Source organism: Nilaparvata lugens, chromosome X (assembly GCF_014356525.2).
Source record: "Nilaparvata lugens isolate BPH chromosome X, ASM1435652v1, whole genome shotgun sequence".
Taxonomy (NCBI): domain Eukaryota; kingdom Metazoa; phylum Arthropoda; class Insecta; order Hemiptera; family Delphacidae; genus Nilaparvata; species Nilaparvata lugens.
Window position 1 is genome coordinate 91,383,778 of NC_052518.1, and position 14,578 is coordinate 91,398,355.

General features: G+C 32.7%; 1 protein-coding gene across 1 annotated transcript in view; it reads left to right on the forward strand.

Moving 5' to 3' along the window:
• Positions 1–14,578, forward strand: part of LOC111045257 (glucose dehydrogenase [FAD, quinone]) — a 57,283-nt gene that overhangs the window by 11,222 nt on the left and 31,483 nt on the right. The window contains exon 2 of the mRNA XM_022330626.2: positions 3,178–3,243. The gene's annotated coding sequence lies outside the window, so the exon portion shown is untranslated. The remainder of the gene's footprint in view (positions 1–3,177; positions 3,244–14,578) is intronic.

Sequence of the window (14,578 nt, forward strand, 5' to 3'; positions counted from 1 at the left end):
CAATGACGCAAAATCGAATTCGAATTTGATGAGATATGTATGTATTATGTAGGATCGTGGAACAATGTAGGGCCTAGAGCTCTCAGTCCTTGTTGAAAACATCGAGACAATGGGGATACCTGACATCTTTGAGTTGGAAACCTCCTGGAGCGTTCATATTTCAAATTTTCAATATTATAATGAGATAGTAATTTCACTCAAGGAACTTAACAAAGTGAAGTTCAAAATTGCTTACAATGAGTAACAAACAAAAAAACACGGAATAATATAGAAGTTATTATGAAGTTACTCCACTTTTTATTAAATTTTTGAGACATCACTTTCCAGCTGTTTTCGAAGAAGATAAGGTAATGATTCAAATCTTCAAAGTTTTAAAATTGGAAGTTTTTGAGACATCTCTTTCCAGCTGTTTTCGAGGAAGAGAATTTATATTCGAGAGCTAATGATTCGTACAAATGAATCAGCTTCTGCATATCGAAACAGAAAAAATAGCATTATTCAAAGAAGTCTAGATGTATGAAGCGGTTGAATTATTTCTCTGTTGGAGAAATTAGAATGTTGCTCCTTCAAAAGTTACTTATTTTTTAAGTATTCTCAAAAACAATGTATTCGAAGTTTGAAGGAATTTCCAGTCTGGTACATTTGACAGCTTCATAATTGGATTCAATATTGGATAATATAAAAGAAAGATCAATTCATATCTTAGATCTTGAATAATAACACATGATAAAAAAGAAAAATAAATTTTTTAATCCAGATTTAGTGAATGTTTCAGTTTTCAACTTGTAGTATTGTATTTTTACGGTCGTTAGCACTAACTAAAGATGGGAGATTCAACTTGAACTCAAAAGTTGAAAATCCAACTGGAATCCTCTCGGAACTCTTTAATACAATGGAAAATCTTTATTTTTCCATTTATTTCTCACCAATAACTAATCTGACTGCTCTCCATTTAAAGTATTCTAGTGTGTTTTCATTTTATTTTCCTGCCACAGTTTCCGAGCAGTTGACAAAATCGTTCAACATTAAGACCTTGAAAGACCTCTTTCCAAGTAAGGAGTTAATTTTGCTAGGTGTCATCCTTCTGCTGCTGACCACACAAGATATCCTATACTGCGAACCGTTACTATTTTGTTGGTGTAGTTAATTAACTGGTCTAATTTTGTTTAAACTGACAGGATAATTTTATCTGAAAATTCCCTAGAAGACGTCATATGTTTAAGTGATCTACAAATTGCTCTTCCAAAGGTTTCAATGTTCTGTTTTTCTTCAAGTAATATTTTATTTACATGTCATTTTTCCTGCTTTCTGTTCTATTTGAAACTCCCAGACAGCTATTCTCTTGGGAATGTATGTTTCAAGATAACTATCTCTAGATAAATATCCACTTGATGTATCACTTGCAGTGCTTGGTTTTACGCATCAGTGATAAAAGCTCAATGGTTGATTGTAGATTATTAACACCATTCCAATTCTATAACTAATTGAAGATCAAACTTGGATTAAGTCTCATATAAAGATTCTTTGTATTCGAAATCTCAACCATCTGTTCTCCTTTCCCATCATCATTTATCTCTTCTTCACTCTTGGACTGGTTGCATAGTAAAATCATTTCAACAAACAATCAATCTTTGTCATTTAGCTGATCAGTACACCATGATAGAATTCGAGAACGTCCTCAATACAGTTAAATAATAATTACCTGCATTCATTCATTGTTAAGTAAATGAAAAATGAAACAGAGTATATGAAATGCTATTCATTGTAAACTCGTGTCAAAGATATCACAACTCTTATACCCGCAACAGGATTATATTTTCTTGATGACAAGTGGACTTTTCAAATTTTTAAATGATTTTATAATTGAAATAATGCTGATCCGTAAATGACTAGCTTTGAACGTTATTAGATGATGAGGAAGTCTTCAATATTAGACCATCCGTTATAAGTCAATGAACAAATTGACTATAAAATGAATCAATTTGACTACAGAATGAAGACCTAGTCCTAGAACTATTCAGAGTTTGACTGCAGAATGAATACCAGAGGTCCAATTCACCCTTGAAATCCAACGTCACCAGACCGATTAAGCTTGTAAAACAAGAACAATTTTGAGAAGCAAGGATTTTCAGGAAATTATAATAATAATGGGTAGAAAAAGAATATTTTATACAAAGTAGGAATAAAAGTCTGAGAAAAAGGGAAGCCCTGAGTGATGCTGATGAGGACCTTTTGACCGGTCAAACCACGTGGATCTAGCACCGAATTGTCTGAATCACACCAGCTGATTAGCAGGGGAAAACTTGTCCATGTGCGAAAAAGGAATGCTCAACTACCGTATTCTTTTTTAAATAACAGATAGATGATACTCATTTAGAAATGTTGAGATAGTCATCTCATCTCAAATCAGTGAAAGAAACTCTTGATTATTCAAATTGATCAAAAGATGAAAATTTAAATTCGGAAAAATGTCCAGATTAATCCGGCTGATCCTCAAGTAGATGGATGTAGTTCAATTAAGGGAATTCGTCAGGATGGATTTCTATTTAAATGAATCATCTATTATCCAATGACCTTTAGTGAGGTCCACTTTATAATGGCAGTGTTTGATTAGCAATGGTTTGATTACTATCCTTGTCTATCAACAATGCGTATAGCATCATTTCTTTCTCGCTTTGCTCTGTTGCCAGATCGTCTTTCAACAATGAAGAATTTATAATTAATTAACAAAATATTTCATCTTAATTATGAGAATTCATTATCAAATTATTAAAAAATATAATTTATTGCTCAATAAGATATAATTGATTATTTTAAACGAGAATGAACAGTTAATATTTCATCAATATACCTGTATCAGCTACCGTCTATAGTAGGCATAGACTGAGGATCGGCAACGTTGTTCTCTTACTTATTTATTTATTTATATTTGTTTATTTATTTACTTATCTTTGTCCATTGCCATTATAACGTGGACCTCACTATATGTATCCTAATGCTGCGATTTTTTTTAATCTATTACTGTAAAAAAACTTTATTGATTCGTAATAGGATGAAATTCGGTCACTAACTAAGCTTTAATAAAGCAACTCTCCTAAATAATAGGCTTTAGTTTGATGTATAACGTATATTATCAAATGAACATTGGGCCTAACAACTGTAATTAATCTTTTTCAGAACTGCTGTTGGACTAAAACTATAATCTAGTTAGTTAACATCTGCCGAAAACAAGCCTCAAATCAGGTGAGTTTGATTAATTCTACACGATTACAACCTGTTGTCTAATAACTGCTAACTGCCTGACAAATTGTTTATTAGTTGATTAACCAATTAATTTGAATTCATCCAAACGGATTCGTAATGATGAGATTCTAATTGATGTCAAAGTGAGAAGTGAATTGATGATTGTACTTAGTCGATCTTACCAGTTTAAAGACGGGCTCAATTAGTTGATCTCCTTGTATGCGCTAATACACATTCAATGCATTCGTAAAAGAATCTGAACTTGACCTTTCGTTTCACGATGGAATTTCGTTATTGGGTGGAAATATAATTCGTATACAGTTGTTGAGCTTGCTGAGTTAACGAATCATCTCAGTTAAAGTCCAATAAAACAGTGTCTATAAACCGATACTTCAGGAAATAGAATTTGGCAACGAAATAAATGTGAATTGACAAGACGTGGCAAGAAATTCTTTTCTTGAAGATTTTGAATTTATGAGTTCCTACTTCGAGAGGCTGGATTCAAATTTGAAATTTCTTCTAAAACTACCGTCTAGTGAATCTATAAGATCATGAAGTGTAATTTTTCTCAAATTATAGAGATGTGAATTCTGAAATATGAAATATATGTATGGAACTTTTTTGTTATTGTAAAGGTGATGTAGTGATATGATATCCATATTGAGTGAATATGACTGTATATTGTCAAAACCACTGATTTATTGACACAACTTGGAGATTCGGTTGATACACCATTATCAATCTCTAGTAAAGTGAAAGCTCAAAAATTGAGCCGCAGAATATATAAATGAAGCCCTGAAATGTAGCCCTACGATTGGCCATTAATTGTTGACCAATCAAGTTTGAGCTCTGTCAGTGGTCGAGACAAGACAAATGCATAGTGTTCCACAAATATGGAAATAAAAACCCTTTTACAACATCAATTAAAAAAATACTAAGTAACTAACAAAACTAAATGGAAAATATGAGTGAAATTATATTATATCATGCTATGTAAAAACCGGTAAACACAAAAATACAAGGATAACAACATCATCTACTTTGTTTTTACTCTTATTTTTGTATTTGCTGGTTTTATTAATAATTGTATAATATTACATTTTAGTCATGCTTTCTATTTGTTTTTGTTGGTTATTTCTTCTTAGTAGTTATTCATTTGTTGTTCAAAAGTTTTCATGCCCATATTTGAAAGACTTGTAAGCGTTTCTTTCCTCAGCCAATGACAATAGAGCTTAACCTTCAATGGTCAGCAACCAACGGCCAATCGCAAGGCTTCATCGTCACTAAATTAATATTCTTCTGTTCCATGTTTAAGCGTGCAGACTACTAAGAATTGATCATTGTGTAACAACCGAAACTAGTATCTTAAAATTTTGTTGATAAAGCAGTGGTTCTGACAATATCGATCCGTTTCTACTCTATAAAATTTTATAGTTGTAGCTACAGGACCTCTTTTTAAATAGTCTCCTGTTTTATACACTGTACAAGTTCCATGCTCTCTTAAAAACAATTTTCCAATAAAAAAAATACCGTTAACTATTAATCAATGAAGAAATGGTTGTCATCACAGTAGGAATCGTCTTTACTTGCGGAAATTGGATACGTGTAGTGCTCTTGGTTCAGCCGTTCGATGGGTGACTGCTCATCTAAGATCAGCTCCTCTAACAGACAGTAGCTTTAAAATCACTTAAAAACAGCGTTTTTAAACCAGTGTTTCAGAATACGGCTGGTTTATTCACATTCAACATTATTCTCCCATTACAGTCATACAAGTCTCTGGAGATTTTAAGAGCAACATCACTAACGAAAGAAATGTTATCGATGTGACTAGTTAAGTAGTCTAATTTGTTCTAGTTTTGTGTAGTCACATTCACGCAGATATTCCGAATTTATTCTTGACATCTTTTATCCTTTCTCATACTTATATCATACATCATTTGAAATTGTTAGTGGCCTCTAACATCAACATCCACATAGGTCTAGTATCGTAGCGGTAGCTCACAAGACCGTCTCATGTTGTACCTTTAAAAGAGCCACGCTTGCAATCCCGTAGCTTACGCTACATTGTAACTGAGAGTTGAGTGTGAGAGAAAGGGCCGACTGCGCCCTAACTTTTCTCTCTAGAAAAAAATGGAGGCAGTCATTCTATTCTATTTGACACCTACTAGAGTACTCATTTCCACCTCTACAGTACTTATTAGATAAAATGATCAGGAACGCTCTTTTTGATTTATATCAACTCTATGTAGCAAACAATGTCATGACTATTCAAATAGCTCACTAATGAATATTCAGCTGCAGCCTCTCCACCATGATACTGTATTAGCATTTCTATACGTTTGTCATTCAATCGCATGCATAATTGAATACATCCTAGAATACAGAAGGTGATTCCGTAACCGAGTAAATATTCTCAGGATCAAATACGTAGATTAGATGCTTGAAGTTCTTCCGATATTTAACTTGGATAAATAACTCTGAATTCAATCCATTATCGATATTCTCTGCTGGATGTTTTGGCGTTTCTAGAATGGTTGTATTCGTAGTTCTATTCTGATTTCTCAAAATATTACATGCTGCTTCTATGTGAATTCCGAAATACTCTGCTCCACGCTGCTATTTTTTCTCTTACTTTATTATAAATTATTTTCAAATGTTATTGACCACTATCTGTACTGCTCACAAATTCTATCATGATTTCTGGTAATCTTATAAATAATGCATTGATTTATGAGTATATTCTTATTGAAATTGAAATATTCCACATGTCAGTCAAGTAATTCAATGATACTAAGAATAAATAAAAAGCAATTAGAAATCCATTTTAATACTTCTACAGTACGTGAGTTATCTTTAAAGTAAATACAGCCCCAATAGAGTACAATTAAGAATCCATTAATTACAGTAAATTATTTATAAAATTAATATAATTTTAATATGGTCGATTGAAATTATCAGCTGTGTTTTCAGAATTTAGCTCGAATGGAGGACATTCACAATGTAATAGTTTAGAAGTCAGTATAGTCTAATTATAAAATATGAAAACTAACTATGAAGGATGACCAAATAAAAAGAGCTCATAAACAGTGAATATGTCGATTAAATGATTCATATTATAAGTTTTTCTTGACCAGATTTCTTCTTATAAGATTGATTCCTTAAATATACTTTTACACTCCCAAGATCCCAAATCTCCAACATTTAGGGCCGGTTTTCGAGCTCGGGATTTAGCTAAGTTCTAGACTTTAAAAAGCTGGAGTTAGAAAATTGGCTTTCCGAAACGGGGCGTAGTCGCAGTATTTATAACAATCTTCATTTTCTCATTTCTATAATTGGAAACGTTTTTCCTTCACGAAATTAAACATTGCTAAATAATTCAAAATAGCTGAAACTTTACACTATTTTCTCTTTATTTTATTTTGTGTTCAATTTTCTAGTTTTTCGAAATTTGATTTAAACGTGACTATGACTACTACAACTACGCCCCGTTTCGGAAAGCCAATTTTCTGACTCCAGCTTTTTAAAGGCTAGAACTCAGCTAACTCCCGAGCTCGGAAACCGGCCTTTAATATCAAAGTCGTTTATAAAGATTGGAGCTCGTGATCAAAACCTTAACAGCGCTCAACTCATATTCATGATGTGGACTATGAATCTTGCAATAAATACATCAATAGCCTATAGTGTCCGAAGTTGTTGATGGTTTATTGGAGGATATTTATCGATAAATAGATCCGGTTAGCTTCTTTCAGAGAGAAATAGAACTGAATAGAGAGAATAGAACTTATTCTATTCTAATGAATGGAACTTATTTTATTCTAATGAATAGAACTTATTCTATTCTCTCTGGTTCTATCTCACATTAATTCGGTGTACTACTGAATTCTCATTACTACTAGAAAATGACATGTTTTGCAAGAGGCACAACTTTGGTTTGCATTATTTATTATCATTGGTACAATACTACTCTGTTGTTGTGTAGGTGATGTTTCAGTAGATACTCATATTGAATAAGCTACGATGTGTATAACAGTAAGCGTAAACTAGAGTTTACTGATAGTATAACAACCGAAACTAGTATCTCAGGATGTTTCGATAAAACCGTGACTGTGACAATTTCAAGATTTATTCTCCATTTTCCTAGAAGCTGATTTTTATTTGGTACTGTTACATTAGATTCCTTGAAGAAGTATTCTCAATTCGAGTAACTATTAGACCTATCTAATGATTCTTTACATTTATTAAAGTGTACTCACAAGTTCCAATTTCTTCAAATACAGACGCCGAATCAAAGTGCATCTTAGGAAACCAATAACATTTACTTGGAGGTCAGGACTTGGAGTCAGTTAGGTTTTCTAACCTATGATAAAACTGATCGGCATTGAGACCATAGTTTTTATGACTACTCATTTTGGATAATTTATTCCAGCTTGACACAAGTCAAGTTCCAGTTTGAAGTTGTAATTCGGTTATGAGGTGACGAAAAACGAAATAAAGTAATGTCGTAGTCATTCCAAAAAATAACAAAACTGATCTTCCTCAACTTCCTGATGTCGAGTACTATTCAACAGTGTGAAGCAAATTGGAAAAGTAGAAAAAAGTAAAATAATAGAAGAATTCAATAGTAATTATCCATATCTATCTACAGTATCTAGTTTTGTAAACTACACCTGTTACTCCATGGTAATGTAGTAGCAAGTAACGTCAAACGTAATGGAACAAAATATGTAAAATAAGTTTTCTATTGAAATTTACTTGAAAATATCCATTGATGTTATCCAAATTGAATTGGCAATCATGTGTCATTTGTTGTAAAGCCGAGACGAAGGCGTTCCACCCTTCAGTCCGCTATCGCTACCTGGTCGTGGGTTCGAATCCCGCTGTAGGCATGGACGTTTGTTCATCTTATAAAATCACCCACGCACAGAAATATTAATTAAGAAGCTGCTAACTATCTTAAAGTTTTAATTCCTTGTATATCTCGTTTAATTAAAACAAATTATTTTCAATAATTAAAAAAAATATTTTTTCACAATCTAAAAAGCTCATGTGGGCATCATCCGCAATGAAAAACCAGCAACAGAAGAGTACTCTGTCATCCCCCACTACTGGAATAGGCATACCCATTAAAAAAAGTAAATTAGAAAACATCTCATCTGAAATAGTATTCCAATTTAAATTATTTGCTCTTTATGAAGAGACATAAGTTGAGTTCTACCTTACATGAATAATGACGATTCTTGAATACTCTATGGAATGCTTTCCTCTCCATGGTTCTATTACAGTGGTCGCCAAACTTATGTGCCTGTGAGCTAGAATAGCATTTATAAATCTTCTAGTGTGCTACCAAGGAATATTAGAATAAAGAAAGTTTATTTTATTGCCTATAAAGATACATTTCTAGTGTTGAAATCTACTTATCTCATAGCAAAAAGTATAACAAAAGCTAAAATGTACGTTTTAATGAGAGCAGCGGAACTCTTTTTGGTCATCAAGTATTTTCTTGATGTTTGGAGTGAACGTTGTAGCCGCCATTCTGATGCAGTTCTCCAAAAAATGTTCCTATATAGATTTTTATGAATTTCATACTTGAAAAAGATGATTCACACAAGTAGGTAGAGCTGAGCATAGCTTTCAACCTCAATGCAACTTGAATAATAATTGGATATTTTTCTTTGGGGACTTGAGGCCAGATATTTCCAGTTGTGGAAAGTGATCTGAGAGACAAGATCATTTTAAAAATCCACAAATTCTATTTTAACTGAAGCCTGATCTCCACCAAAATGTTTCACAACTAGCTGCAAAATCTTCTGCATCGATCTCTACAAAAGAAGAGTTGACGAATTGTACCATATTCGATATGCTTTTAGAATCGTTGATCAAACTGTTGTCTCAAGTCTTAATTGTAACGTATTCTTGGTTATTGCTGAGGTGCTGTGGAGGATTTTTCTCGTCATTGATTTTCTTTAGACTGGAAAAGTGTTTATATTCAAACTGAACGACATTTTTTTCCCACATCTCAAGCTCCTTGGAAAACGATTTTACAGTTCAAATCATTCCACCGATGTCCTTATCTTTCCCTTGAAGCTGCAAATTTCAATCATTCAACTTCTCAGTTATATCTGTGAGAAATGCAAAATTTTTTAGCCATGCTTCTCAATGCATGATTGACAACCCAAGCATATCTGTGAGCTACCAAAAACTACCCCACGAGCTACCGGTAGCTCGCGATCGACTGTTTGGCGACCACTGTTCTATTACATACTCATTATTTTCCGAAAGATTATTACAGTAATTGACAAATTTTAACCTAAGACGAATTTAGTAACTAGTATTTAATAATTGGGAAGTTACTGGCTAGTATTTACTAAGCAATTACGAAGATTGTTACTATCAAAACGGTACACAATAATTCTTACAGTAGAGTACTCTCACTATTAATATTCTGTCTAGTTACAGAGTCTCTGCCGTAACTCTAGCCTAGGTCAAGGTCATGCTAGAAGTCTTCAACGGAAACTTTATAAAACACATAGGCTGAATGAGGTGCTATGAAATTCAATCATTCATTGCAATAGTACGTATTCTCTCCAGAATGCAATACTAAATATGCAGTTCTGGATGTAAATATCTTATATGTACTGTATATATCTATATGAACTTATATGTACTAATATATACTGTAATATCTAATATCTTGCTGTATAACTTTCTTAATAACTTATCTCTATACATGACTTCCACACAGTCATCTACACTACAATAATTAGTGATATTTATTTATTACATACAACAAACAAATACAAATACTCAGAGAAGAAAAACAGGCTATTACCCAAAACTTCTTTTTCTCAATTTTGTCTTGAAAGTATTTCAAGCATTGCCCAAGGGCTCGATTGTATTCAATGATTACACTGTGACGAAAATCATTAAATGACATTTAATGCTCGTATGCTGGCAACAATGAATAGGCCTACCACACCTTGAAATATTTACGGGTTAATTGTGCAATATCGTCTCCTCCAGTTGTACTGATGGCCTACTTAGGAGCTACAGTACTTTTTTGGCAAACTCTTTTTGGGAACTCCTGACCATAAAAAAGCGATTCAACTCATGTCGCCAACAATCATTAGTACATCAAAGAGGATAAAGAGAAATCTTCTCAATCGATGTAGCAATAATACACTCTTGGAGTAATTTATTATCATTATTATTTATTTCACCTTACACTCTAAATATTCCCAATACTCTTACTAACATATTTTGTTCGAAATTTATCTAGGAAGCACACTGTATTTACTAAGAATTTATAAGAATTAATTAAGACTCAATAATCGAATTACCGTGTAACTAACTACCAAACAGCATATATAAATATACGCCTAGAAATGGAGGAAAATATTATTGAAGACCCTTGATGAAAACCTTTTTCCATCAATAGAGTATATAAATAAACTATATCACTTGAACGTTGAGAAAACAAGCGTGTGAATACTTCAAACTCTCTGAATCACAAGGTTAATAATAATTAATTTGTTTTGTGAAGAGCGTTGTCTCGCAATACCTCTAAAAATTGAATTTGCATTATAAATCGTAATGTAGATTGGAAATCCCCTCTTTCTTATTGGAATAACCTTATTGAAACATTATTACACAAGTTTGCCTAGTTGTGTATATCGTACATCAAGCGTAACAAACATAATTTAAACAAGACGAATAGATATTCTCAATACAGAATCATTATAAAAATACAATGTATAGTAGTGCCTCATATACAGGGTGTTCTGCAAAAAGGTGCCCATAAGTCAGTTCGTGATTCCTCACATCAATAAAAGAAAAAAAGTTCTAATTAACATAGGTTCGAAAATGCTTAGTTACCAAGTTATACAGAGTGGAAGATTTCGTCTGAATTTCTGTGCCCCTGCTGAAACGAAGCCCTACTGGTATTTGTTGGCGAAAATAGAGAGCTTAACAGATTTTTTCTATTTTTCATGCGTTTTGTATGTAATTATTTTTTTCAAGGTTGCGTTTGTCTATTATAGACTTATTCAACATCTTCCTATTTGAAGTTAAATTTCCCACAAGTTATGTAAAAAAGATTTTGTGTTTATTGTACATTTAACATATAACACATCTTTAAGTTCCTTAAAGGAACTTGTTTTTCGGGACCAAGTTTCGCGTATTTCTTCACACATCTTAAAAACCACTGTAGCTAAAGGTCTGGAAACGGTTTTATCCAATTTCTCAGTTCATTTTACATAAAGTACGCTAAATTACATAAGTACATCTTAATTGACAGCCAACAAATACCCGTAGGGCTTCGTTTCAGCAGGGGAACTGAAATTCAGACGAAATCTTTCACTCTGCATAACTTGGTAACCAAGCATTTTCGGACCTATGTTAATTAGAACTTTTTTTCTTCTTTCGATGAGAGGAATCACGCCCTGACTTATGGGCACCTTTTTTCAGAACACTCTGTATAATAGTACCTCATCTATAAAAGTACTTCATATACTATTATATTTTGTATAATAGTATAATATACAGTTGGAAGTGCAAAAATGCAAAAACCATTAGTATCTAAATTGTACGATTGTTTAGGTAAGTAATGTACAAGCATAAGCATTGAGGTTTTATGTGAGTAGGTTCTGTTATCTAACTTCGTAGGAACTGTATAACCAAGCTTCCTCAATACCAAATTTCTGAATAACCATTCAGTTTCCATTTTCCAATGCAATGACAGAGCGTGTGTGGACAAAATTAAGTATTCAATCAGTTGGAATTTTGAAACTCATTGCCATGGGCCAGATAGTCAAGGTCGGTTTCAAGTTATTGTAGAGAACATTTACATGAAATATGACTCTCCAGGCTACTCATTAGGCTCAAAGCAGTTGGAATATCATGAATATACTTCATTCTTCACATAGCAGAAGATTACAGTTTGAACATTAAGTAACTCACCTGATTTTCTTTTCAAGAACTTTGGGTGTTTCGGAAACTATAATACACTGTGATAACACCTGAAGCATTACAAATACTGATACTTATTTATAACGCTATTCAAGTTCATATTCAGCTAGTATAGAACCATCTATTCAGATTTTGAATGTCTTGAATGATAAATCTAATAATCTAACCTTCTTATCACATATCTCTTATGCAAACCAAATTGTTAAATGTCCTCGTAATAAAAGTAAATTGAAAGTATTTTGAAGCATAATATTGACTTCAATCAATCTAATTGACTTTATTCAATCTATTCACAGATGAGAAAATATTTTCAGTAGAATAGATTATATAGTTTACAGATGTATAAAAATGTTATAGAACGTTTCTCTATAGTTTTTCTCTCAAAAACAAACTTCTCATTTAGTGACACTAATTTTTTCATATCATGGAGGTAATAAAGCTCATTGAGTATCCAATTAAAATTGAAAGAACACATTTTTTTAATTTTAGATAATTATATACATTTTTCAAATTTCTACTTTAAAAATTTGTTACCCCTTTAGATGGTACTCATTTTATTGTTAAAAAAAATTAAGCATCCAAGAATATTGGAAGAATCCTGTAATTGAATCTTATTACACATTTTTTCTCTAGTTTTCCACCTTTCTTGAATACAATTGATCACCAATACCGCGGCTCAACAACCGTTGTGAATCAACATTGGAGTTGTTAATCATTGTAACCCGACAATGCAAATCCAAACTATGACATTATTGTGTAATGCTCCATTTTTGTTATGTCGCATCTCGTTGGTGTAGTATGTGTACCCACGTCCAAGATCTAAGGACACCGAGAGCTCATTAGCTGTTTTTTTCACAAAATCAAGTTGAATCGACTGTGACCTCGAGTCTGGGACTGAGACACGGCGACGGTCATTTCCATACCAAGAGACTCTGTTTTTGTCACATGCGCCTTAGTCGCGATTTCCCGACAGATTGAAAAAACTTGTACGCATGATTATATATGTATTCTCCATAAATAATGAATATAGAAGTAAACAGAGAAAACAGCTTCTTCAATTGATCAGAGAATAATTATTGTTATCCTTTTGATAATGTTGCTATATTCTTCTATTGGTGAAACTATTCTAGTTTATCTACAGTGTTATGATGCATCTATTCTCATTTTAATTTCAATTCAAGAATGAATAAGCATTATATATGTATTTATTATGAATAATGAATACACATACAGAAGTGAACAGAGAAAACAGCTTCTTCGATTGATCACAGAATAATGTTATTCTTCCGATAATGTTGCTTTACTATTGGTTAAACTATTCTGGTTTATCTGCAGTGTTATTATATTATTCACGTTTCACTTTTAATCCATACACTATGTGGTAACGAATTTATTGAAAACTATGGATTTTTTTTAGTTTTTATGCAAACACTGTAATAAAGTTGTGCATAACTAGTTGCGCACTCATTACTGATAGGAAAGTTTATATGTAAGGTAATAACATATGTAAGGAAAGGTGATATGTAATTTGATAAAAACAATGATGAACAGTACTTGAATCAACAGTAGAAAAAACTAGAAGTTTGTGGTGCTATTATCCATCCACCAGGAGTATATACCTAATGCTCGCATCTTATGAAGTTAACTGATTATGTGGTAGACATCCATGTTAAATGAAAAGGACTTGATGTTGTCAGAAACAGTTATTTATTGAAACAATATACAGATTAAAATTCGATTAATTCACATATAATTTATTACAGTTGTAGATTTGAAAATCAGTACAATAGGCATGAGCGAGTTCTCCAGCCCGGGAGACTCACTAGTGGTAACAATCTTTAGAAAACTGAAAGATTGAGCGGCAGAATTATAGTATGATAGGAGCCCTGCGACTGGCCATTAGCTGAGGACCAATGAGGTTGAGCTTCCCTGCCATTGGCCGAGATTAGACACATTCAAGTATTCCAAATATGACCATGAATACCAACCTAGGAATATTTGGGCGTGTCTAGTCTCGGCCAACGACAGTGAAGCTTTTCTTGGTCTATATATTGTTTTGCTCAATGATCAAGCTTCCAGTTTACTAGAGATAGTTTAAGAACCGAAACTGGTACCTCAAATTTATTCAATTAATCAGTGGTCAATAAGTCAGTAGGGCTTTTATCATTCTATATGTTGTGCTGCTCAATGATCAAGCTTTCAGTTTACTAGAGATGGTTTAAAAACCGAAACTAGTAGGTTTCAAATTGATTCAATAAAAAGTAAATTCGTATGGCTTTTGTTGGTGAGGAGTCCCTTTCGGGAATTAATTCATTAAATCAGTGGTCATGAAAATAATATAGCCACTTCGGCATTGATAGTCATAGGCAAG